Source organism: Choloepus didactylus, chromosome 10, assembly GCF_015220235.1.
Source record: "Choloepus didactylus isolate mChoDid1 chromosome 10, mChoDid1.pri, whole genome shotgun sequence".
NCBI lineage: Eukaryota > Metazoa > Chordata > Mammalia > Pilosa > Megalonychidae > Choloepus > Choloepus didactylus.
In genome coordinates, this window is record NC_051316.1 from 117,900,972 (window position 1) to 117,928,573 (window position 27,602).

A 27,602-nucleotide genomic window follows, 5' to 3' on the forward strand; every position below is an offset into this window, starting at 1 on the left:
ATTTGATTAAAATGTTCTGTACAGCTCATACTTTCCAACAATGTCTGGTCTGTGCTGGAATTAAATGTCCCTTTATTATTCTCATAATTTGTTCAACCCTCAACTGTTAGTGGCTTTACTCTACCAATTCGTTCATTGATTCTAACTTTCTCAGGGAGAAGGCATTCATTTATTTCTCCAGCTACTTGTTTTATGGACATCCAATTCCTTTCTTTCAAAAGGAAATTCAAAGATGTCCCTTTTTAGTTTTTGGTGTGTTGGAATGGCTAGAAGGAAATACCTGAAACTGTTGAACTGCAGCCTGGTAGCCTTGGTTCTTGAAGATGAGTGTATAACTGTATAGCTTATATGGTGTGACCATGTGATTGCAGAGAATCTTGTGGCTCACACACCCTTTGTCCAGTGTATGGACAGATGAGTAGAAAAATGGGGACAAAAAAAGTAAATGAATAATAGGAGGGATGGAGGAGATGAGTTGTTTGGGGTGTTCCTTTTTACTTTTATTTTTATTCCTATTTTTATTTTATTATTTTTTGGAGTAATGAAAATGTTCAAAAATTGACTGTGGTGATGAATGTACAACTATATGATGATACTTTGAACAATTGATTGTACACTTTGTTTGGTATGTGACTATATCTCAATAAAATTGCAAGGGGGAAAAAAAGGAAATTCAAGAAAAAAATATTTATACAGCCCAATTTCCTCCAATGAGGTAATGCTTTTTTCCTATTTTGAAAAATTTCTTTATTACCACTAGCTTTCTCCAGAAATTTTGGACATGGTTAATAGTCCTCTTCATAAGCATAAGCTTCTTGGATATGTAGGCAATGAAATATTATTCTCTTCACTTGAACTTCAGTTTTCTCATCTATAAAATGCAGATTTAAAGTCACTGAGCCTAGTCTTAATCCTTAAATGAACATACACCAGTAAAGGACTAAATATTAGTTCTGGTCCCAATTGTTAAGGTGGACATAAATATAATACTTTGAATGGGTACCTGAGCAAGAGGCTTAGAATGTAGAGGCTTACTGTGGTATAGCAGAAGGATGCAGAATTTAGGAATAAATGACCCTGAAAGGAGGCTCAACTCTGCCATTTATTATCCACATGATCTTGGGCAAGTTTGTAAACCCCTGGTTGCTTTTCAGATTTTCTCTTTGTCTTTGGTGTTCTGCAGTTTCTGTATGAAGTGTTTAGTTATGGATTTGTTTTTATTTATCCTGTTTGGGAGTGGTTGGGAATTTTTTTATTTGTGTTAATGGTATCTTTTATTGGTTTTGGAAAATTCTCAAGTGTTCAATATTCATATATTGCCTTTAATGGCAAAATGATATACAGTCTGAGGATTGCTTTAAACTACACCGACAAAAATAGAAATAGGAAAACAAATGAACAAATGTGACAAAATCTTGATAATTGTGGAATCTGGGTGATGGGCATATGAAGTTTATAGTACTGTGCTTACTACTTTTTTCCTTCATGTATGCTTAACATTTTTTTCTTTTTTTTTTAAATCTTCATTTTATTGAGATATATTCACATACCACGCAGTCATACAAAACAAATCGTACATTCGATTGTTCACAGTACCATTGCGTAGTTGTACATTCATCACCTAAATCAATCCCTGACACCTTCATTAGAACACACACAAAAATAACAAGAATAATAATTAAAGTAAAAAAGAGCAATTAAAGTAAAAAAAGAACACTGGGTGCCTTTGTCTGTTTGTTTGTTTGTTTCCTACCCCTATTTTTCTACTCATCCATCCATAAACTAGACAAAGGGGTGTGTGGTCCTATGGCTTTCCCAATCCCATTGTCACCCCTCATAAGCTACATTTTTATACAGTTGTCTTTGAGATTCATGGGTTCTGGGTTGTAGTTTGATAGTTTCAGGTATCTACCACCAGCTATCCCAATTCTTTAGAACCTAAAAAGGGTTGTCTAAATTGTGCATAAGAGTGCCCACCAGAGTGACCTCTCGGCTCCTTTTGGAATCTCTCTGCCTCTGAAGCTTATTTCATTTCCTTTCACATCCCCCTTTTGGTCAAGAAGATGTTCTCCATCCCACGATGCCGGGTCTACATTCCTCCCCGGGAGTCATATTCCACATTGCCAGGGAGATTCACTCCCTTGGGTGTCTGATCCCACGTAGCGGGGAGGGCAGCGATTTCACCTTTCAAGTTGGCTTAGGTAGAGAGAGAGGGCCACATCTGAGCAACAAAGAGGCATTCGGGAGGAGGCTCTTAGGCACAATTATAGGGAGGCCTAGCCTCTCCTTTGCAGCAACAGTCTTCCCAAGGGTAAATCCTGTGGTAGAGGGCTCAACCCATCAAACCACCAGTCCCCTATGTCTGTGGTCATGGCTTAACATTTTTTATAATAAAAAATTTAAAGAGAGATAAGAGGCATAACAATGATCCTGTCTCCTTCTTCTGGAGCTTCAACTGAGTATATGTCAGACCCTCTCATTCTATCCTCAATGTCTCTTAACTTTCATATTTTCCATATTTTCATCTCTCATGACATTCTGACTAATTTCTTCTGACATTTTTAGTACATTTATTCTGTCTTCAGTCATTTTAATCTGTCATTGAGTGTTTCGTTTCAGTTATCATAATTTTTATTTATAGACATTCTTTTAGTTTCTTTTGCAAATATGTACGATTACATTTTATAGTTCCTTTTCCTGATTATTTTACTTCAATCAGAAGTGAGCTTTCTCTGGGAATTTTTTTTATTACCCCCTTCCGTTTCCCCAGCTATTATAAAAAAAAATAAAATAAAAATAAAAAAAGAAAGCAACATAATAGACATAGTTGTTTTAACCATAGTTTTATAGCTTGGATCTTTTGATTCCAACATCAGAACTTAGTGAAGGTCTTTTAGATTGTCTGTTTGTTCTGTTGCTTTTAAAGATTCTTGCTCGTGGTGCTTTGTTTATATGCTTGGTTTGGGGTTGTTTTTTTTTTTCCAACTGTGTGCTGCTCATTTATTTGAAATATTATATGCGGGATCCTTTGAGGCCTGGGATGAAGGTGTTTTCCTCTAGTGAGGATATGCTTTGATTCTGACAAGTGTTCAAAGCATTGCCAATTCTGGACCATTTTTAAATAAATTCAAAGGTTGAGAATTTTTGGACCACTCAAATTCAGTGATGTGAATGCAGGCTGCAAATGCAATTGAAGGCTAACTTGTTACAACTTCTCAGAATCTTTTTCCCTGTTAGGCTCAGCAACAAGGCAATTTGCTGAGCCTGACCCCACCTTCATTGGGGTGGAGGGGATCTCTCCTTAGGGAATCCACCTTGGGCAGGGCTTGGGACTTGATTTTCCTCCCCCTTGCTTGTGGGAGGCCATTAGCACCTGTGGCAAAAGGGTCTTTGTGCTTTCTCAGTTACCATTATTTTTATATTTTAGCCTGTGAGGTTTTTTTTGTTTTGTTTAATCGCATAAGTTCTTTGGTGCTTTAAAGAATTTAATTTTTACTTGTATGAAGCATTTTAAGTTATATTGGTCTGCATAAGCTAGCCAGATATATTCCTGGAAAATATTCTACTTAATAATTATTAGGTTATTAATGCTTCACTCACAGAGTTATAAGTGTGAAACAAGATACAAAAAGTCCTTTGTGAACTGTAAATCTCAATATAAACCAGAGTTTCCTTACTCTGGAACCCTGAGCCTTAAAGTTTGAGGAACACCCGTCAAGTTGCAAGCTTACCTTTGTGGATATTTTTCTGTGTGTGTTGGTGGGGGAGGGTGAGAGTGCCCACATATGTCATAAGATTTTCAGAGGATCCGTTGACTCCCACAATATTGATAAAAACAGTTAATGGGAATTATTATTAGAAATCAAACAAGTACAGGAAAAAGGCAGCAGACTGGACTGGTTTTCATTTATTTGGATGTTGCTGATTTTTTTATTGTTGCCAATTACTACCAAAATAATGCTTATTTGCTCAATAAAACAGTGTTATCTCTGTTCTTTTCTAAACTGCAGTTTCACATGCGTGAAGCTCAGGGGTAAGAAAAACAGCACATATTCCAAATTAAGATGAATTGGTCCATGTTCAAGTTTAGCATCTGGTAGGAAGAGCATTTTGTTCCTTTCAAAATTTATTCCCTGCAAATTTCCATTCATGGAAGCATAGACTCTCAGAATGTTAGAACTGGCTCAGTCAACCTCCTTGAGCTACATTTAAGGACACTGAAGAAAGGACAGAGATCAATTTTATTAGGATTATAAATGCAGCCAATATTCCAGAGACTTTCTGCTAATTAAAATGTTTCTTTCCTTAAAAAAAAAAAAAAAGAAAGTAGTCATCATTGCCTAAGATTTTTTCCTCTTTTCCTTTATAGCATTACCTTTAAGGCCCTGATTGAATATTCTCCTTTTGTGAAGTTTTCCTGGCTCAGATAAGATAGCCCATTTCAGCATCACAAAGGTTTCCTGCTCTACCAGAATTCCTACTAAACTTTCTAACTCTTTCCACAAAACTAGTCTGGACTTATTCCAGATTCAGGGCAAAAGAGAAGTCAATGATGAGAAGTTGGATAATGTATACATTTAGTTCCAAAGCTGGCAGGAATCATTCATTCTTTCATTTAACAAATACTTATTGATTATCTAAAATATACTAGGTGCTAGGATTACAGTGATGAACAAAAGATATGGTTGCTGCCCATTTCATCATCTATACCTTACTTGTATCTTTTTTGATCAACTCCATTTACCTCCTAACTGATGAATATGCTTCCATTCTCATTTCCCTTTGATCCATTCTCCACCGAATAGCCTGAATCATTTGATCCTGCTTAAACCCCCCCCCCCCCCCCCTTAAAACCCTTCATAAGTACTACTTCTGGAATTGCAGAGTTAGCTCCATGGACCCACTTCCCAGTGAAACAACCATACTAGTGAAAATTATATACATACATATATAAAATATATTCATGTATATAATTTCAACCACTTAAAGCCTCTGGAAATTGTTCTAACAGCATACAGCAAAAAAAAAAAAATAAAAAAAACTCAAGAAAATCTACTAAATCTTGGTAAGAGCAGTGAGAGTCTGTGGCATTTGATTAATATTGGCTCCATCCCTTGTCCTCTCTCATTTCAGCACTTGTTGACAAAGCTCTAATCCGGGCAGATGCTACCAAGAAAATGGAGCTCCCTCTCCCTTCTCAGCTCCCAGTCAGTATTTCTCATCCCCCTAGCTCTGAGTTGCACATGCTAAATTCCTGGCAAGTGCAGCTGAGAGGTCAGGAGTTCCCTTTCCCTACCCACCTCTCACTCAGAGGTGGAGGTTCTACCCCAGGCATGGCAAGGAAGAATACTGGGGCTCAGTCATCCTGGCTCCAGATCAAGAGGCAAGCCAAGAAAACCAGAGGCTACTGTCCCCACCCAGCACCCTACTTGTAAAGCAGAGTATTACTCCAAGAGAAGTGGGCCACTGTCCCTGCCCCTGACCCCAGAGCATTGGTTCAAAGAGTTTTCCCAGTAGAAGAGGCAGTGCATAAGAACAGAGAGCTCTGAAGCTCTCCGAGAAGGAATTGACTATTAAGACTATGGCAAAATTCAAGCGTAAGAACACTCGCAAAAGCAATGGAGATTCTAGTGGTAAACAATTAAGAGGAGGTTGGTAGCACCCTGAGATCAAGAACCAAGAAAAGAGAGAGCTAAGAAGAGCTCTCTTGGGGAAGAGAACAAACCTCAAAGACTGACCTCAAATACTGCCCCTGCAAAGGGGATGAATTTAATTGGGTCAGACTATGGAGCAGTTTATGTCCCAGGGTGTTGTCAATAGATCAATAGTGCAACAATAGAACAATCACCTGGAAATTAGTGGTGCCTAACAGAAGCAGGCAGCTTCAGAGACAGGTCAGGAAAACACAAGAGAGCTCACAAAACCACAGCCCTCACAGGTGACTGTGGGTATACCCACAGTTGTACCCTTTGAGGAACAGCATCACAGGCTTCACACTGCAAGAGAAATAGACTTCATTGAAACAGTCCAGCCAAGTCACTAAACAAATAAACAATTACAAAAACAATCCCTGGGAGTGGGGGTGGGGAGAGAATAAAGTATCCAGAGTTGCTACACTATATTACCTAAAACCTCCAGCTTTTGATATCGATCAAAAGTGGGGTGGGGTGGGGCTGAGTGGGGTGATTCTCTGCCCAGTGCACTCAAATGACCAATTCCTGAGTGTTTCAGTTTGCTAAAGCTGCCATAATTGGCTTTTTCAATGGGGATTGATTAGGTTGCAAATTTACAGTTCTAAGCCCATGAAAATGTCCAAATTAAGGCATCAAGAGGTAGATACCTTCTCTGAGGTGAGGCCAGTGGCATCTGGGCTTCCTCTGTCATACCAGAAAGCACAAGGCTGGCTCTGCTGAACCTTCTCTCCCAGGTTTAGCTTCTCGTTTCAGTGGCTTTCTGCAAGATGTCTCTGAGCTTCTGTCTCAGTTCCTGTGGGTCCTTGCTTGCTTCTCCTGGGTTGTTTCTTTCTCTCTTAAAGGACTCCAGTAAAGGATTAAGACCCATCTTGAATTGCATTGGTCACTTCTCCATGAAGACAACCTAATCAAAATATCCGACCCACAGTAGGTCTGCCCCCCACAAGACTGGATTAAAAGAACATAGTCTTTTCTAGGGTACATAATAGATTCAAATAGATTCAAACCAGCACACTGAGACTTCAGGATTTCAAAGAAAGGGTTTATTGCTAATGTAGAAAGCAGGCGATCAGATGGCCTATCAGCCTAAAAATCTGTTTCCCTGACTGCCATAACTCTGATAGTTTTATAGAATCAAGAGATGGGCCAGTTTTAGGATAATGAGGGCAGTGGCTTGAGATGATGAGGTAAGAGATTATCTAATTACTAATCATGTGCAGATTGATTATATGCTTAGTCACAGAACATATGTAAGCAAATGACGGCCTTAATATGATGATGGGTGTGATTTTTATAATTATATTGAGGTTAAAGTATGAGCTGCTGCACATGTCAGGAGGGCAAATTTTGGTTAGATTGAGTTGCATCTAGCAAGATAGTTTAGGAATTGGGGTGTGTTAATTCTGGGCTGACTTAGGTTCCTTCATTAATAAACAGTAGGGGCTGTGTTTTGTGATCATAAAACTCTAAAGTTGAAAAACAGGATAAGGGGGTACAAGTGGGGCTAGTCATAAAGTTTTTATAATCACAAGATAAAGACTTTATAGTTATACAATATTACAAAAGATCAAGGCAGCTGGGCCATAATTCAACATCCTCAGACATTTCCCTCTGATCATTTTACAATATATGAGAAGGTAAGAAAAGCATCTATATAATGATTCAGTAATCATAACTATTTGTTAATTAATGTAACTCTTGGTTACATTTCCAATCAAAATTCTATCAAAATTTCAATCAAAATTCCAAGACATACAAAGAAAGAAGAAAGTGTGACCTAGACACAGGAAGAAACAAACAACAAGCAAACATACAAACAAAAACACACAACAGAAACTGCCCATGAGAGGGCCCACATGTCAGTTTTAAAAGACAATATATTCAAAGCAGCCATTATAAATATTTTCAAAGAACTGAAGGAAACCATGCTTAAAGAATTAAAGGACGGTTGGTGTTAATGTGTTATTCAATAGAAAATATCAATAAATAGAAATTATTAATAAAGAGCCAAATGGAAAGTCTGCAGTGGAAAAGAACAATAACTAAAATGAAAAGAAAAATCACTAAAGGGGCTCAACAGTAGATTTGAACTGACAGAAGAGAGAATTAGCAAACTTGAAGATAGATTAATAGACATTATGCAATCTGAAGAATAGAGAGGGAAAAGAGTGAATAAAAATGAACAGAGCCTCAGGGAAAAGTGTTACACCGTTAAGCATACCAACATACGTATCTTGGGAGTACCAGAAGGAGATGTAAGCAAGAAAGGCACAAAAAATATGTTCAAAGAAATATAGCTGAAAATGTCCCGAATTTGATGGAAACCTTTAATCTACGCATTCAAGAAGTTCAACAAAACTCCAGGTAGAGTAAACACAAAATGCTGAAAGACCAAGACAAAGAAAAATTTTGAAAGCAGCAAGAGAAAAGTGACTCACCACATACAAAGGAACCCCAACAAGATTAACAGATGACCTCACATGAGAAATAATGGAGGCCAGCAGGCAGTGGGATGACATTCAAAGTGCTTAAAAGAAAAACACTGTCAACCAAGACTCTCATATCCAGAAAAACCCTTCAGTGAGGATTAAGTGAAAATTGCTTACCATGTTTTACAAAACCTCTCTATCTCTCTTGACCTACAGTTCCCTTGAGGGCTCTTCTTTGAGCCCTGTTAGCTCTTCATCTAATTAAATCTCATTTATTTTTAAGTCTCAGCTCTAACTTCAACTTCCTCTGGGAAGTCTTCCCTGACTTCACTGCCCAAGTGAGATACTACATACTACCATGTGACTTTCCTTCATCTCCTGATTGAAATTTTTAATGGGTTGGTGTATTTATTTGATTACTGTTCATAGATAATAAATTCTATAAGGACAAGGATTGTGTGTGTGTGTTTGCTTTATCATAACAGAACTGGAAGTCACTGAAAGATTTTAATCAGCAGAGTTGCATGATCAGATTGACATGTTTAAAATATCACTCCAGCTGCTTTTTGAAAAAGTACTGGAGACATCTGTAGGGTGGATAGAGGGAGACCAGTAAGGAAGTGGTCATAGTATTCCAAAAGAGAGGCGCTCAAGACGTTCAGACCAGGGCAGAGATAATGGAGATGGAAAACAACGAGATCTCCATGGGAAATAAAATCAGAAGGACTTGGGGATAGGTAAGAAAGGAAAGGACAATTATCATTTGATGGAATCCTAAGTTTCTGACAGTGGTTTCATTTACTAAGAGGGAGGGGACTAGAGAGAAATCACGTTGTAGGGTGGGTGTAGATACCGAGTTCAGTTGGAACCTGTTGAGTTTTGGTACCAGCGAGACTCCAGTGGAGATCTGAGGTAAGCAACTGGATACAGGTTTCTGGAACTCAGAGAATTTGGGACCACAGATGTGCAAAGCCAGCACAGGGAAGGTGTGGTAACCTCTGAGCAACCACCCCTCCTTCCCTCCCAGGCCTGATTACCACTGCTGACTCCCAGTTACATTTCTGTCTTTCCCCAAGCTAATCAAAACCGTGGAATATTCTTCACCACCTCCCTCCAGCTGGAAATTCTTGCTCATTCCACAAGGCCCTTCTTTCTCTGAACCCCACCCCGCAGTAGGGATATGCCAGAGCTCCTGGGGATTCTTTCGTCCTGAGCTAGTCCCAAAGAAAAAAACAACTCCTAAGAACTAATGAAAAGTTCCTTTTGTGTCTCTTACTTTAATTTGATCCTCTCAGCTTGAATCCCAGAGAGGGTATGTGTGCAGAATTAGAATTCTGAGGGTGAGGGTGTGTTTTTCTGCTTGCATATTTGTTCTCAAAGGTCAGGAAGCAAGCCTTAGTCATGCTAATAGCCTTTTCACCTTCCAGGAAATCGGAGTTTTCTGACTCTTGAGATTTTAGAAATGTTTCAAATAAGGCCTTTGTCTCCAAACCATAGTGATAATTACTGGCAAAACAGAAACTGAACTCAGGACTTCTGGATGGTAGCCCAGCGCTTTTTCCACTCAACACTCCTGTATCATATGTGGCTTTCATGCTGGCTGTTTCAGCACCAAGCACCATTCTTGGCACATAATACTGTCATAATTGTTGTTGAATGAATAAACAATTAACTGCTACTTTCCTGCCCCATTCTCCTTTTTTCCCCCAAAGACAGCAAAGTGGAAGAATGTGTTTGGGGCCTCTAAGCAGCGTTAATAGTATGAACAAATGACCTTTGGAACTTCTACCACTCACGACATTCAATCAAGTGAAAATTGAATCTACAAAGAACAATGACCCATTCTTAGCACAATCCCTAAAGGATACACTATCCCAGAACCTAGCTGGAGGAAAATACCAACTCTTATCTGTTGTAGAAGCAGTCTTGGGGATGAAGGTGAAAAGCTGGACACATTTCTAAAACATACATCTAGTTAGAAACAGAAGACTCTCAGGAAGTCTTAGGGTGTGTTATGAGTTGAATTTAGTTGAATTGGATTCGTTTCTGCTGTGGTTTCTTAAGGGGCTAGGGCTTTGTCTTTCAATGTACGGATTTGGTAGGACTCTAGAGGACATCAGTTGTATTTTGCCACTGTGCATCAATTCATCATGACCTGGGATTTTGGATCCAAATACTTTGTTGACTACATATTATACTTTTGACTGTCTTTGGAGCCAGCATTGACTCCCCTTTTCTGGCTATAGTCAAACACTATTGTGGCACTGTCCAACATGGTAGCCACTAGCCTTATGTGCCTATTCAAATTTAAAATAATCAAAATTAAATAAAATTAAAAATTCAACTTCTCAGTTATGTTGGTCACATTCCAAGCACTCACTAGCCACATGGCTAATGATTACCATATTGGAGGCACAGATATGGAACATTTACATAATCACAGAAAATTCTGTTGCACAGCGTTGCTCTAGAGAGAGATTTCCCTTTTTGTTCAAGGTTACCCAGCTCAGGATACCTGATAGGATCTTTCCTCTCTCCAAATAGCAAATGAGGCCAATGGACAGATGATGGACTATGACCTATTTAGTTGCCAATCAATTCCATGCTTTCTAAACACTTAAATGGGATTGATAGGGCCTAGCTATTCATCCTGGGGATGCTACTTAGTAAGGGATGATTAATCTGTTTCCACATATCAAATCCCTTGAAAATATTATATAAATACATAAAAATTAAAGCTTGCATCTCTCTACCCTACTCTGATCTATGATGTGAGAATACGTATTTCTTGGGATTTAGGAGAACACAGAGTTTCATCCTCAGGCTGGTGATTCGTTAAAGATACATTTCTCAACAATGTTTCCGCAGGTCATCACTCTTTGAGCTGAAACTATCTTCCTAGGTCTCTGGGACTATGTCCCTTCCAGATTAAAACCCTCTGGGAAAAAGATCCAATCATTTCAGTTCTGACAGGAAGTAAAGTTCTCCAACTGAAAATTTGTAGCTGATATTTAAATCAGAAAATGGTAACAATGGTGTAAAATAAACCTTCCTTATTGGGCAGAATATACAAACGAAAGATTACATTGTCACTTAGATACCACAAGTAAGTTATTCTCCCAGGAAAAAAAAAAAAAAGATAGCTTGCTTTGCTTTGTTTTATGTCAAATGTCAACAAACAAACAAAAATACACACACACACACACACACACACGCACAACCACAACAGATAATACACAAGGCCCAGGGTGACAATTTCTGTTTGGTTTGACATAAATAGTTAGAATTTGTAAACATTCCCCATTTGGTTTTGTGAAATAATTGGAAAAAAGCATGCAATTTTCACAAGATTGGAGAAGGGGGGGTTGTCGCTCTTCAGCCCTAGTACTCTCCCTTATTGGATGGGTAATTTGGTATCGGAGGTAGCCATTGGCGACCAATAAAAGTTACTTCATGTGACTAACGATGCAACTAATGATGCCCACAATACTTAATTGCAGGCAATGCTTAACTGCTTGTTTGCCATTTTTGGAGGGTGCTTATGGCTAATTGTGGCTGCACGTAGATAACTACAGGTGCAATCAGATGTGTTCCTAATTTTTACATTTGTGCTGACAGCAGGAAAATAAACCGCCCCTTCTAAGAAGGGGGGTTTATAAAAAGAGGGCTGAAACCAGTTCTTGCAAATCCAGGGAAGATGGAACAGCACCCAATATGAAAACAAACGCAAGTCCTTTAATGTTTCAGCAGAACATAAGAGAGCTCTGGATCATCTGCTGACCTTCTGTAAATTTGTAACCAAATACCCCCCTTTTATAAAAGCCAATCCATTTCTGGTATTTTGCATAACAGCAGCATTAGCAAACCAGAACAGAAGTGATACAGGTACAATGCAAGAGCAGAAGGAGGTATGTAACCTTTTGTGGTAATGCACAAGTCTTTGATAAAATCTACTAAATTAGCTAAATGTTTAATATGCATGAATATCTTGTGGAGACATGAAGAGACTGAGTTTGGTGTCTGGACCGAAGTGGAATACCATCCCTGGAGTTTTCAGTTTCATAAATCCATAACATCATTTTTTCCCCTTAAAGCCAGTCTGGTTCTTGCTTTATCTCTCTTTGTCTCTGTCTACCAGTCTCTTTCTCTTTTGCTCTCTCTCTTACAAGTACACATACACATACTCATTCCACATTGTGACAGGGAAGGAAGCAGGTGAAAGGATTATTCCATCCCAAGCCTGGGATACCAGCAGGCTTGGAGAACTGAGCATGCTACTAGGGCCAGGGCTTGGGTAGCCGCGAGTCACAAGGTGATCAGGCAATGGAAATGACCAATTCATAAAGGCTGGAGGGCAAGGCCACAGGGAGTGTTCAAAGTCCAAGCAAACGATCACCATGTCGGGGGTCTGCTGGTGCTGAGGGATTTGAGCAAGGCAGAGGATCATAAGGCCCAGTGCTGGGGAGTCCAAGGGATTAAGACGCTGTCCCCCTCCCCCTGGAGGAGAGACAGAGGAGAGGCCGTTGTGGAACAATCACAAAATGATGATGTCAGGAAGCTCCGGAGGAAGCTGGCAGGATAAGGACGCTTCCAAGGTTGCTGCTGTGAGCTTTGTAAGACTAAGAGGGTCAGGCAGATGTGCGAGGAAGGGTTTCCCAGGCAGAGGGATGAGCCTGTGCAAAGGTATGCAAGTGTCCAGGGAGCTGCACCTGAGGTAGGAGATGAGGCCAAAAATGCTTTTGCTTCCCTTCTGAGGAGTCGGAACTTCTTCGGAAGGTACTGGGGAGCCACTGGAGGTAGATTACAGCTGCTGAAAAGCATGACTGAATTTGCCTTTTGGAAAGCTCTCCCTGGGTTCGTGCCCCTCTTCTGGGCTCTCAGAGTACTGTCCTGTCTATATTATGATTGTTTATTTCTCTGTCCACTACCACATGGAGTGCCTTGGAGAGTTGCTGTATCTTTTATCTCTGCATGACCGGCACATAGTATACTGTCTAGAGCATAGTAGGTATTCAATGGACTTTTAAAAAATGTACTCAGAAATGAACAGTTGGACAAGACAGAGATAAGTGAGAAGGTTCATACAGCAATTGAGAAGGAAATAACAAAATCCTGAGTGAAATGTGAATATGGCAATAGAAATTGAGAGGAGGGAACCAAATCTAGAGATGTATATAAAGTGGAATCTACCAGACATGGTGATTGACTGATGGGTTGAAGGAATTGGTGAAGAGGAAAGTGTCAAGGATGATCCCCTGGTTTCCAGCTTTGGCGACTGCTTGGACAGTCACAGAAGAGTTCTTGTGACAATTAAATGATACCTGTAAAGTGTTTAGCTTTGTGCCTGGTTCAAAGTCAGCTCTCCATAAGTGTTAGCTGCCACCATTATTATAGGTGTTAGTATTATTTTTTTCTTTGTAATTTTTTAAGCCCTAGATTCATGATGTAATTTTAGTGTGATGAAATGTAAATGGCTCCAAATTCACTTAATTCCACTCCACCCAGTCATAATCATGAATGTAGCCATGGCTGTAGGACTAACTCCTTAACTACACATGGGTAGAAAACTTGTATAATGAGAACCTGAGGCGGGTCCCTCAGAGTTGAGTGATGGCCACCGACCCTCACAAGATCAAGTGTGCATCTGAGAGGAGCTCCCTGCTTCCTCTACGCCGGGCCTCACCCTGGTCCTTCTTAGAGCTGGGAAACAAAAGCTTTCTCACAAGCACTGAGAGATGAAGTCAGTGGTTAAAAACCCCAGTTTCCCCATCTCTCAGCATTCTGAGGCGTGTTCTAGATGGCTCTTCAGAGATCGAACCTTGTTGGTCCTGCTCATCAATGTACCTTTAATTGGCTTTTCTCCCTGTCCGATCTGACTGTCTCTACTGTCTCATTTGAGCTTCCTGAGATCACCTCCCAGAAAAGCCACCTATTCCCAGTTCCTTGCTTCAGGATCTGCTTTTGGGAAAACATAGACCAAGACAGGAAGTAATTGTATATGCCACCTCAAAATCTTCTGGAACAGGTGAGTGTAAATGCTAAAATAAATAAAATATTTAGCATCATGTCCTGGGTCCATTCACATGCTCGCTATCTCTAATCCTCTGAATGAGCCATTAATATTCCTTTTTCAGATGAGAAAACTGAAAATGAAAGACATTAAATAATTGACCAAGATCATGTAACTAGCAAGAACTGAGATGCAAACCTGTAACTGCCTTCAATCTCGTCTTGCCTCATGTTCTCCATTTTGTTTCGGGTGGACAATTTTCTCTAACAGCTAGAGGGTTTCCTTCCTTCTTTCTTTCCATTTTGAATTATTCTATTTACTTATCTATATTTTGAATGGGAGAATTTCCTGCCAGTTGTACTTCAAGCTGTGAGTAAAAAGGCCCATCCTGATGTGGTCTCCTAGCAACAATTTATGAAACACTTTAAAGCAATTATTCTTCTCAAGCACACCTCCAAATGTTGAAGCATGTTCATTCACTTCGATCATTAAAATCCCCGAGAACATTCATTGTGTAGCACACAGTTCTGGTAATTAGAAGCTCGTCAATAGGTTGCTTAGTGAGCTGAGAGGGCCACAGAACGTCCTCCCTCCGGGAGCTGAGCACTCTGTCTCTGGCTGAGCAGGGCAGGGCAGACTCAGTCCTCTCCAAAGTGGCCTTAACTGAGGTGAGAGAAAGGGGTGGAGGAAGGAGAAGAAGAACATTTAAACCCCAAGTAGCCATGTGTAAAATGTGGAGCCCATGACAACACACACAGGCCTCGGGAGGATTTGAAACTGTAATCCTGGGGTCCACTAAGCAGACAGCTTCCTGCTCCTCTTCTGGGCTGGAGAACGAAAGTCCTGCAGAAGATGCATCTCCCCTTCCCTGATCCCTCAAAAATGCCATTCTGCCTGAAATTAGCCTCCAGCCTTCAATTTTTCAAGAATGTGCTGCTTTGCTGTCTTTTTCTAAGAATGTGCTTTTATTTTTATTTTCTCTTAAATGTTTTATTTAAGATGTCTAGATGGGAATCTCAATCATTGGTGGTCACCTGAGAGGTGAGCATGTCAGGTCATAGCTCTTCAGGCCACCTGTCCAAGGGTGGAGCAAACAGTAATGTCAACATGGCAAGTTAGACAGTTGCCCACCTGGGCTGTGGTTGTGGAGGCATCAGGCCTAACTCCATCTTTACTGGTGAGGAATTTGCAACTCGCATGGATGGAGCCTTTAGAAACAAGTTAAAATCCCTAGGAAGTTTTAAACCTAAGGAGGAGGGGAAGATTGAACTTCTGTTGTCCTTGGCAGGTGTTTTTAAAAGTCTTTTTATTTTGAATCAGTTTTAGGTTGGCATGCACTTTATATCCTTTGCCCAGCTCCCCTAATGTTAACAGCTTACACAACTATGGTACAGTTATCAAAACTAAGAGGCAGTTGTATTTTATATGTCCTTGTATAGAGTAGGGCCATTGTATGGACTCCAGACTGATGAAACTGGATGTGTGCACCCATAAAGACAGACACTCACGTGCACAATGGATACCACAAAAGGACCAAGGGTACTTTATTCTTTTCATAATATCAGGAGCCTTGCAGATGATATATGCCCCGAATGCTTTCATCTTCCTCCTCCTTTCTTTCTCACCTGTGGATTTCAAATGAAATATAAGAGTTGGGGAGTTGTGAGGGAAGAAGGCCAGGAAGTGAGAGACAGAAGTGGAGGACCCAGCAAAGTTTAATGATAGAAATCACTGTTATGGGTTCAGTTGTGTCCCCCCAAAAGATATGTTGAAGTCCTAACCCCCAGTTAGTGGACTTATTTGGAAATAAGTTTGCTGCAGATGTAGTTACAATAAGGTGAGGTCATCCTGGAGTAGGGTGGGCTCTTAATCCAATATGACTGGTGTCCTTGTGAGAAGCAGAGAGGAGACTCAGGAAGGAGAACACTCATGTGAAGATGGAGACACAGGGGAGAAGGCCCTGTGAAGACAGAGGCAGAGTCTCGGGTAGGCAGCCATGAGCCAAGGAGTGCCCAGGATTGCCGGCCACCTCAGACGCTGGAGGAGGCAAGGAAGGGTGTCTCTTCTAGAGCCTTCAGAGAGAGCACGGCCCTGCCTACAACTCGATTTCAGACTCCTAATCTCCAGGATTGTGAGAGATTACTTTTTTGTTGTTTTAAGCCACCTAATTATGGTACACACAGCATATGTACAGATATATACAACATACAGATGACTGTGTCATACATACAGGTATACACACAACACAGACACACATATGACATACAGATGCACACATTCTGTCACTTAGAGGGCTTGTACGGTACTTACTGAGAATATATCTTATGGAATTTGAGCAAGTTGATGGAGATTGAAAGGTGCGGAGAGAGCTAAAGAACAGGTGCTGCGACAGTCAAGGCAATTGGGCAAGAATGGCCTTCTCTCCCTAGATACTTCTTTGTCTGGATGGGACAGCCGTCTATCATACTAGCAGTTTGGGTTGCAAAATCTGACTCACCAAACAAGCTGAAGGAGACACATTCAAGTAAACTTCAGACAGGGGCAGGTGGACTTGGCCAATGTAGATTGCCTGGGTACAGCAGCTCTAGGGAAATAAGACAGTCACTGTTTGCACCAGGAACGTGTGTGTGTGTGTGTGTCTGTGTGTCTGTGTGTCTGTGTGTCTGTGAGAGAGAGATAGAGAGAGATCAGACAGACAGAGACAGAAAGAGATTGAGAAATAAAGAACTTCAAGAGTCTAGTAAAATGCATGGGTAGTAGCTATAACAGTATTTTTCTTTTCCTTTAAAAAGTTATTTTAACAAATATTTACTTCAATTCCTCCCCCCCCCAGTATCTGAGTAATACAGGTTCATTATAAAAAACTAGAAAATAGAAATAAATGTAAAAAGACAAGACAAGAGTCCTCCATGATGCCATCACCCAGAAGCAATGTTGCTAATATTTTGACTGTCCCTTGGTTCTTTTCCTGTGTACATTTTCTTCTTGAACTTGAGATCATATTCTCTCTGGCTCTCTGTAATTTTGTATTCTGCTTTTTATAACTAGTTCTTTGAAAAACTTTTAATAAGCATTATTTTAAAAAGATGAACATATATTTTTCTTCTCTTGTTATAGATGCTCATTGTATAAAAAGTCAGGTGCTCTAGAATTGTGTTAAAAGAGACAGAAAAGATGTATGCAGATAATGCTTAAAACTAGATAATTTGAAATGTTCTGTAACTTTTTTACTTAAATGTCACTACCATGAATTTTACCATGTCAGTGTATACCACCTCATACTTTAAAAAGTTGTACATTTTTCTGATTACAAAGTAGTAAATTTCTAAAGTATCATTTTTAATGGCTGTGTAATATTCTGTCATATAGATATACCATCCTTTCTTTATTTAATAGTTACTCTATTTCTACTCTTTTGCTATTATGAATAATCTTGTGAGGATTCCTTTTGCCATTTTTCCTCTCTAAATTTCTGATTGTTTTCTTTGGTTCAGTTCTAAGGGTTAGAATATGCAGTTCAAGGGCATTGACCATTTCTGACTCGTGGGTCATATGGTCAAACTGCTTTCTGGAAGGATGCAAAATAGTAGTTGGTGGTGACAGAAGAAAAAAACAGAGATGTCAAGAGAAGGATCAGGAGAAGGGTCAGGTTTTCCTGGTCAGAGATTGTTTGCAAGCCTGGCCCCAGAGCTATGGCTGGTGCCTAGCAGCTCCCAGACCTACCCCTGTGCTTTGTCAGTGGTGGATGCAGAGCAAACTGGTAAAATTAATCATAAGCTACTTCCCCAACTGCAGTATGTTGACTTTAATAACTATATAATATAGTCATTTGCTGTTTGCTCCCCATCACCATTTCATGCATTATAAAAACAGTAATAATTCTCATTGAATCATTTTTCCTTAAAAATATTTATTTAATGAACAAACCTCATTGTAATAACAATGTATATTTAAAATCCTTCCACCACAATAAATCAACTTTGTATTTCCATATTCTTATTTTGCCGACTTTGTTGTTCCATATTCTTATTTTGTCCTTTTTCATATACATAAATACTTTCATACCTGGGGTCAGAAAACTTTTTCTTAAGGGACCAGATGATAATATTTTAGATTTTGTGTGCCACATGGCCTCTGTCAAAACCAGCCATAGATAACACATACATGAAGGAGCATGGCTGTGTTTCAATAAAACTTTATTTTAAAAACAGGCAGTAGTTTGTCCACCTCTGTTTTAGATGGTTGTCCTTATAATTTAGATGAAAATATCTATTTGACCATTCATGAACTAAAACTTCTAACTTTCAGAGTCTGTTTTAAAATTTTAATTATTTACATTTTCACTTGTTATTTTTCCCAGATCTTATTAGCCACATTAAAATTGTGGAAGAAAAGCTGAAGTTCCTACACATACTTGTTTTTAGTAACTTTATCAATTCAGTTCATTTACTGACTGTAAAAATACAGAATATTTATTTACTGTGAGTGTGCTAGTTTGGATATATTATGTCCCACCAAAAGCCATATTCTTTGATGTCATTTTGTGGGGCAGACGTATTAGTGTTGATTAGGTTGGACTCTTTGAGTGTTTCCATGGAGATGTGACTCAATCAACTGTGGGCGAGACCATTCATTGGATTATTTCTGTGGAGGTGTTGCTCCACCCATTCAGGGTGGGTCTTTATTGGATCACTGGAGTACTTTAAAAAGAGCCACACGGGCCCAGACTCAGAGCAGCTGTGAGTGACATTTTAGAAAGCAACTGAGAGTAACATTTAGAAAAGGAGCTGCAGGTAAGAGAGGACAAAATGCCCCAAGAGCAACATTTTGGAGAATGCCATTTTGAAATGCAACCTGGGAGCAAGTGGATGCCAGTCACGTGCCTTCCAAGCTAACACAGGTTTTCCAGATGCCAATGGCCTTTCTCCAGTGAAAGTATCATATTGTAGATGCCTTACCTTGGACATTTTATGGCCTTAAGACTGTAACCATGTAACCAAATAAACCCCCTTTATAGAAGCCAATCCATTTCTGGAGTTTTGCATAATGGCAGCATTAACAAACTGGAACAATGGGCTTCAGGGGTGACTTTTAAAGAAAAATATTCATCTGTAACCCCATATCATAGCAAAAGAGTTATGATCTTTTTCTGTCTTGGTTCATGAACGTACTTTTAGATGACTATATTAAATGGAAAAGATGATAGAGCAAGAGTAATTTTGAAAAAAAGATCACTTCCAGTTCCACTAAACTTACACATCTATTTCTAGTACTTGTCCACTTGCAAATGTATCTTTGCATGGCTGTAATTGTATACCTATTCCTTTAAAATATTTTTACACTTACTATAATGAACACATTTTCCAAGCTATCAAGTAGCCTTGATCTTTTACAGGAATTTCAAAATGCTTTTACCCTTTTCAGCACATTGTCCCTCCCTTCTTTCTGAAGCAGCTTAATTATTTAATAATTATGGAATGATTTATTTGTATACTTTCAACTTTTTATTATGAAAAATTTTTAATGTACAGAAACATTGAAAGAATAGTATAATGAAACTTAAATACTCATCACCTGAATTCAGCAATTGATAATATTTTGCCATATTTTACATATACACACACACACTTTTTTTTTCCTCAACCATTTGAAATTAAATAGCAGAGATCACAATTCACTCCTAAATACTTCAGCACACATCTCCTAAGAATAAGGCTGTTTTCTTACACAACCACAATACCATTTTATCGCACCTCAAACTGTGAATAATTCCCTAATATCATCTAGCCCACATTCAAATTTCCTCAGTTGTTCCCAAAGTAATTTTTATAGATGGCCCTTTAGGATCCAGGATCCAGTTAAGATTTATTTGTTACATTTGTTCATTTATCATTTCATTCTCTTTTAATCCAAAACAGTACCTCAACATTTTCTTTCCCAGGATACTGACTTTTAGAAGAGATCAGGCCAATTGTTTTTATTCCATAGTCTGTTTCCCCCTGGTGTCATTTAAACTGTTTCTCTGTCTCCTGTACTTCCCATAGCCTGGAGACTAAGTCTAAAGTGAAATAGATTCACGTTAAACCTAAAATGATTAAAAAAAAAAAAAAAAATTCACCATTCACTCCCATCAACTTTGATTCATCAGACATTCTCTTTTATATCTACAATAAGAATATGTCCCAGGTGGCCTGGTGGACAAGATCTGCTTTGCAATCAGGTTTTAAAGCTGGGGAACCTGGGAAAATTATTCAATTTCTTTAATAATTGTCTCCCTCTGTGTGAAAGGGGGAGTAGTAGGCACTCAACGAAGCCTCTCTTCCCCTCCTTTCACTAAGCACCTCTGGGAGAGAGATCTCAAGCTCATTTGAAGAACTTGAGTTCCCTAAGTAAGACAGCAGCAGCAAGCCCGCAATCATTTCTGTGGAGACAGTATCATCATAATGCAATATTAGCTCCTGTGATCTTCTGTCATTTCCTTCCTGCAGAGTTATGACTGTGGCATTGAGGATTTAAGACCTACAGCCCGAACGCTACTTACTACAAATCTCTCACAAAGCTGCTGCAATAAATCTCATGGAGGAAAGTCATTTCATAAAAAATCCCCAACTCCAGGGAGCTGGCCATTTATTTTCCTGGGAAAGAAGGGCTGTGATGAGACACTCCGTGCTCCTTTAACTCCACGGAACAGAACCCAAGAAAGTATTCATCGTGGAACATTGAGTGATGGGCCCAGCAGGACAAGCTGGGGAAGGAAGATGGAGAGAGCGCCCCACACAAGCCCTGCTCCTCTCCTAGCTTCTCCCCAGAGGTTTCCTCTTGGCCTGGGGGTTGACTCTGCGTAGAATCAACACGGCTAAGTGTGTGGTTCCTTATGACACTGTCTTGAGAGATGCTGAGCCAGGGCCTTAAAAACCTGACCCAACCTACCTCACAGGCTTACTTAGTCTGCATGGTATTTATAAATGTTTTTAGTTAGTGCCTGCTTCATTCCTAGCAAAGTGCCATAAACTGGATGGCTTAAAACAACAGAAATTTATTGTCTCACAGTTCTGGAGCCCAGATGTCTGAAATCAAGGTGTCGGCAAGGCCACAATCCCTCTGGAGTCTAACGAGAAGAATCTGTTCCAAGCCTCTCTCTCCTGGCTTCTGGCGGTGGCTTGGCAGCAATCCATGGCTTCTCTCCTCAGTTGTCACATGCTGCTCTCCCCGCTGTCTGTCGGTGACCAACTCTCCCCTTCTTAAAAAGCCAACATCTATATTGGAGTTGGGCCCACGCTGGACCAGTTTGGCTTGATCTTAATAACATCTTCAAAGACCCAATTTCCAAATCAGGTCACATTACAGGATAGGCTGTTGGGACTTGAACATGTCTTTTGGGGGGGACACAATTCCACCCATAGTAGTTCCCAACAAGTAAAAATTGAAAATTTCACAGAGAAAAATAAAATCCAGATTTCTGGCTTCTCTAAACAAATGGGACTGTTTGATATCAGTGTGTCATATTCTAGCATCCCTGCCCCCACTTAGACAGTATGTGCCCTCTCCAACTTGCTACACTACCTTTTCATTTACCTTAAATACCTTGTAGGCAATAGAGTTTGCAATCCTCACATTAATCCATCACCTGGGGCCCATTCTCTCACCCATTCTTCCCCACCTGTGTCTTCACATCAGCAGTGTAAGAATTGAATAGAAAATAGAATTGACTGCTCTCACCTAAACCACAACCTCATAGACTTTCAGGTGTTATTTCTAACATGGTAGGAGGCACAAGAGCAAAGGCTGTGCAGACCTCAGCTCAAATCCCTTCTCAGCCACACCCTGGGATGTTTTCTGTTTTGGATTTAATTGTAACTCCCCCCCACCTTCCAAAATATAAATTCAAGTCCTATCTTCTGGTTGCATGAATGTGACCTTAGTTGGCCATAGGGTGTTTGAAGGTGAGACCAAATTGGATTAAAATGCTTTAATCCAATACGTCTGGTGCCCTTATAAGAAGCAGGAATTTGGGCCCAGACAGATAGTAACAGAGGGGAGACTGTCAGGGTTGCTGGCAAGCCACAGCCAGAGGCCAGGAGAGAAGCACGGGACAGATTCTTCCCTGTAAACTTCAGAGCGAGCATGGGTGGCCCTGCTGACACATTGATTTTGGACTTCTGGCTTCCAGAACTGTGAGACAGTGAATTTGTGTGTGTACAATAACTGCATATTTTCATAAATGGCAAGTAAAACATGAAATTCTTTTTTAATCCTTTTTGGCTGTTGTGTGATGTTACTTGAATGTAATACTGTTTTGAGACTGAACTACATAGGTCCTTGGATTAATAAAAACTATAATAAATTTGTCAGTCTTCCTCTCCAAAGGATTTGTGTCAGCTTACAAAAATATAAATATAATAGGGCAAAACATTAAGTGAGGAAGGTCCGCTCTGATCAAGATGGTGGAGTGGGATGCTTCAGGGCTCAGCCCCCAGAACCACCAGCAAGAAACTGCAGAAGCATCTTTCTCAAAGCTCTGGAAAACAGTTAAAGGACTACAGTAACAGGGCATGCACCAAATCCAGAAAAAGTCTACTTGAAAGCAGTAGGATCTCTGGTGCCCTGGCTGGCCTCTCCCCCAGCTTGACGTGGAGCCTGTCTGTACCCCTTATGTGGGTCCCTGGTCCTGGTTCTGGAAGGAGCATAGTAGCCCTCATGCATATACTGGGAGCACACATGTCTGAGCCAATCTGTTCCACATGGAACCAAGGAGAAACATCCCAATGTCTAACTTTTCTCAAGGTGGGTTTAAAAAATGAATGCCTAGGATCTTCTCTACTGTGACATCTAGGTAAGACAATATTTGTGAAAGTGGGGATGCTTTATCTCTTTACTCATATGGCTAGGCCTGGTGCGGAGTCAGAGAAACAGCATCTAGATTAAGGGAGCTGAGGAGAATGTTAATTTGGAAGAAAAGGAAGATGAGTTGGATTCAGTTAATGTGCTTTATGTGCCTGCTATGTGCTAGGAATATTGACTAGATGTTGCCAGTGGGCCGGGATAGCTTGGTTGCTGAATGGAAATCAACTGACAAAAATGGCAGTCAGGTTTGGTAAGGAAGTAGGGGGCAGCTGCAGCCATGGGGGAGGCTGCTAAAAAGGAAGCAGCAGGTAACTGGCTATTTGTGACAAGTTGGCTTTTGGTAATTCAAGGGGTGGCTAGATGGTTGTTTTAGGACGCGATCTCTCCTTATGGCATAATGTCCCTCCTCAGGTCACCAGAGTAAATGAATGAAGACAAACAATAACATGACACCAAGTCGTTTTGGAGACTTTATTGTCCATGGAAGCCAGCTGGCAGCACAGAAGTAGGTGATAGAAGGTCTCAAACTCAACTCAAAGTAATAAGCCTTTCCCCCACAAAGTTTTTATAGGTTGATTCTTTTTTCCTTATTGTAACATCTTTTCCACTGGCCACCAGTTTTAGCATTGCTTTCCTGTTGTAGATTAACAACCATATCCTGTAAATGGGACTATTGGTGAGAGATGTAGATAGGGAGCATTTGCTATATGTCCTATGTTCTTCTTCTTGTGGCTGCCTGGTGTCTTGGATCCTAAGGAGTCAGTAGAGAAACCCAACTCTCTGGACATCTTGGAACCTAAGATGCTACTTATGTGCACATGATTCTTCCCTAAATTTGAGAAGCAGAGTGCCATGAATCTTAAATAGCAAGTAAGAGAGAAGGAAGGGTTCCTAGCTGGTTGAGAAAGTTGTAAAAAATATATATATATCTCCAGGCAAGAGAACACAGACCAGCTTTCAGCTGGCTATATTCTTCAAAAAAAAAAAAAAACCCATATGCTAGAGAAAGTAAGAAGAGGAAGGCAGGCTTCAAATGCTTCACCCTGTTGCTGAAACTGTACAAATAAACCCAATTCTGCATGGGTGTATTTCCTTGAAGCCTAAGTGAAACTTATAGGTCCATGCAAATCAATGGAAAGTGGAGGGATGTTTTTGGTTGCTTTTGCATTTTGAAGCACAAGAGGTTTGTTTTCTTCTAGGAAACCTGGGAAAAAGGAGCAGTTAAAGAGCAGCTTCAAGAGGGTCGAGCCAACAGAAGAAAAGTTCTAGAGTCAGGAGTTTTGGGAAGACTTAGAAAAATGTCAGTGTACTGATAAATCTGTCATAACCCCTATCTTGTGATAGGATATGAAATGTTTGATCTGATATTGGATTATTTTTTACTTTTATTTTTTTAGGCAGGTGAGTTGTTACATACTCCTTAGAGGATTCTGACTTCCATGACCACTGTCCTGCTTGATGTTGGATTTTAGGAACAGTCAGGAAAGTTTGTAAACCTAGCAAAACCCCAATTCAGCTGTTCTCTTGCACTCTTCACAAGTATTCTGAACTCTGTCCTTTCCTTCCTTTAATTAAAGTGGCTGGATCATTGAGGGGGTTTGCTAGCCAACTTTATGGCTCAAATGTGCAATGGCTCAGCTGTCTGTTTTCCAGATCGTCCCCTCAGCCAGCCACCCCCATTTGTCTGCTCTCTGTGACCGTGAGGGTAAAGGACATCTGATCCACAGAACTGTGAGCTCACCAATGATAGTCTCTCTCTCTCTCTCTTTTTTTTTTTTCCCATCCCCCTATGGTGGTTGTTTTAAGGCAGGAAGTTTGTGATACTTTGTTACGCAGCAATAGAAAACAAATACACCTACCTTCCTCTTTCATCTCGCTGGAGATCAGTGTGAGAAGACCCATTACTCAGCTGGGCACGCTAGGAAAAGAGGGCGTCCCTGTACTGCCCTCTGGTGTAGATCTTTGGTAAAACAGGCATTTGTAATTGCAACTCCCTCTCTGCGAAAGGGCTGGTTGTCCCAATCCTTGTTAATTGGACTGCAGAAATATTGATGTCAACTTAGCACAGGAGTCTCTCTTCTTAGAGCAAAGCAGAATCAATGGAACAGTTGTGCCACATCCAAAGTTCCCTAAAATGTGCAGTGAGAAATCTAGTGAACACAGTAACAATAATTAACAATAACAGGGTAAGAAAAAGGGACAGCTTATAAGGGGCAGCTTACCCAAAGACTGACATCCTCCCACAGTCCAGTTAATGGTCCAGCACCAGGGAGCACCCGACCCTGCCCAGCAGCCTGCTCCTGCTGGCTCCAGGCTCCCTGTGAGTCTGTCCATCTTCCACCAACCCAAGCAAAAGCTCCTGGGGAAGAAGCTTGGCTTGCTCTATTCCTTAGCTTCTCAGGGCCGCTATCACAAAGGACTACAAACTGGGTGACTTGAAACAACAGAAATTTATTGTCTCAGTTCTGGAGCCTGAAAGTGTGAAATGCAGGCATCAGCAGGGCCATGGTCCCTCTGGAACCTGGAGGGGAGACTGTTCCATGCCTCTCTCCTGACCTGTGGAGGAGGTTGGCAGTCCTCGGCGTTCCTTGGCTTGTGGCATAACTCGCTCTCTGCCTCCGTCATTGCATGAGCACCTTCTCTCTCTGTGTCTGTGCCCAAATTTCCTCTTCTTGTAAGGTCACCAGTCATATTGGATTAAGGGCCCACCCTACTGCAGTAGGACCTCGTTTTTCTTAATAATTCCATTTGCAATGACTATTTCCAAATATGGTCATAGTCACAGATACTGGGGGTTAGGATATCAACGTATCCTTTTTTTTGGTGGTGCGGGGGGGAGTGTGCCCACAGTTCAACCCATAATACTATTCTTAGACAATCACCCTCCCAAGTGCCCCTCAGGCTTATTCTACGTGGGGACAAGCCCCAGATAGATTCTCACTTGGGCTTTGCTCTTCTGGTGGGCCCAAGCAATCTCAGTCCTATCTTTGTACACCAGCTTTCCTAGTGGGTCACAAACCTCAAAGACCATGAAGGCACCAAGAGCTGTGTTTTGGGGGTTGTTGAGGTTATATTTATTCAGCTTTGTTCTGGGCAGGCCCAGCGCCTGGCACAGCCAAGGCATGTTTCAAGAAGGTGCAGGGGAGATACGTTTAGAGGCAAATTAGAGGATGTTTTGCTTCCAAGTTCACGAGAGCACTTTTTAATAGCCCTAAAGTCAAGGTGAAGGGAACCAGGTGCTTTGACACATCATCCTCATAACAATCTTAGTGGATAATATTATTATCATTTATGTATGAGGCTTAGAAAGATTAAATGACTCATCCAAGGTCACACAGTCAAAAAGTTGTAGAACTGGGATTCAAATCAGATTAATTTAATTTTTAAAAAATTTGTAGATGGTCTAATTATTTTTAAATACACTTTTAAAAATTTTGGAACAGTTTTTGATTTACAAAATCTTATGAAGATAGTATAGAGAGTTCCCATTTCCCATATCCAGTTTCCCCTATTATTAATGTTTTCCATCAGTATGGTGCATTTGTCACAATTAACAAACCAATATTGATATATCATTGTTAACTAAAGTTTATATTTTATCCAGGTATCCTTAGTTTTCACCTAATATCCTTTTTTTGTGTTCCAGGACCCCATCCAGGGTATCACATTACATTTAGTCATCATGCCTCCTTAAACTCCTCTTGGCCATGACCATTTCTCTGACTTTCCTTGATTTTGATGACCTTGTCAGTTTTGAGGAATGTTGGTCAGGTATTTTGTAGGCTGCCCTATTGGGATTGTCTGATGTTTTTTCATGTTTTGTAGGAGGAAGACCTCAGAGGTAAAGTACCATTTTCATCACATCACATCAAGAGTACTTACTGTCCACATGATCTGTCACTGTTGTTATTGACCTTGATTACATGACAGAAGTAGTGTTTATCAGGTTTCTCCATTGTAAAGTTATTCTTTCCCCCCCTTTTTTGAACTGTACTCTTTGGAAGGAAGTCATTATGTGCAACCCATATTTAAAGAGCAAGTATTATGCTCCAACTCCTTGAGGATGAAGTATCTTCATAAATTAATTGGAATTGTTCTGCACAGGAGATTTGTCTATTCTCTCCCATTTATTTACTTATGCAATCATCTATTCATATTAGTATGGACTCACAGATTTTTTTTATATTTTGGTTTATAATTCAATACTACTTTATTTAGTTTGTTGTACATAATTTGATTTTAATGTCCTGGGCTTTCTTTTTTTTTTTTTTTCAATACTCTGATGTTTGTGGTCTCCATAAGATGATGTGGAGATGGTATTTGGCCAGGACCTAAGATCCGGTACACTGGTGTCCTTTCTTGCCATAGCCATCCCTTTTGAGGTTTCCAAGGGAGGTAAATGCCAGAGTACGAGGCCAGGCAAAGGAGCCCTTCTTCTCACTGTCTTGGTCTCTGATCCCCATCAAAGTATAAATTTCAAAAGCTGAAAACATGACTTTCTTAAAAATATAAAACAAACATCTATCAAAGCTTTTGCTTAATTCACTAATTACTGAGGGAGCCAGTAAAATGGTAAAGCTGTTTGAAAGAGTATTTGAGGAACAGGATATATGTAGCCAATTTGAG

General features: G+C 40.1%; 1 long non-coding RNA gene across 3 annotated transcripts in view; it reads left to right on the top strand.

Moving 5' to 3' along the window:
- LOC119505606 overlaps positions 1-27,028 on the top strand; it is a 40,477-nt gene extending 13,449 nt beyond the window's left edge. The window contains exon 3 of one of the 3 annotated variants that reach the window (XR_005210775.1): positions 26,802-27,028. This is a non-coding gene — a long non-coding RNA (uncharacterized LOC119505606). Of the gene's footprint in view, positions 1-5,133; positions 5,272-20,620; positions 20,913-26,801 lie in introns of those variants that run through there. The other 2 variants (XR_005210773.1, XR_005210774.1) reach the window with 2 other exon arrangements.
- Positions 27,029-27,602: the final 574 nt, after the last annotated feature.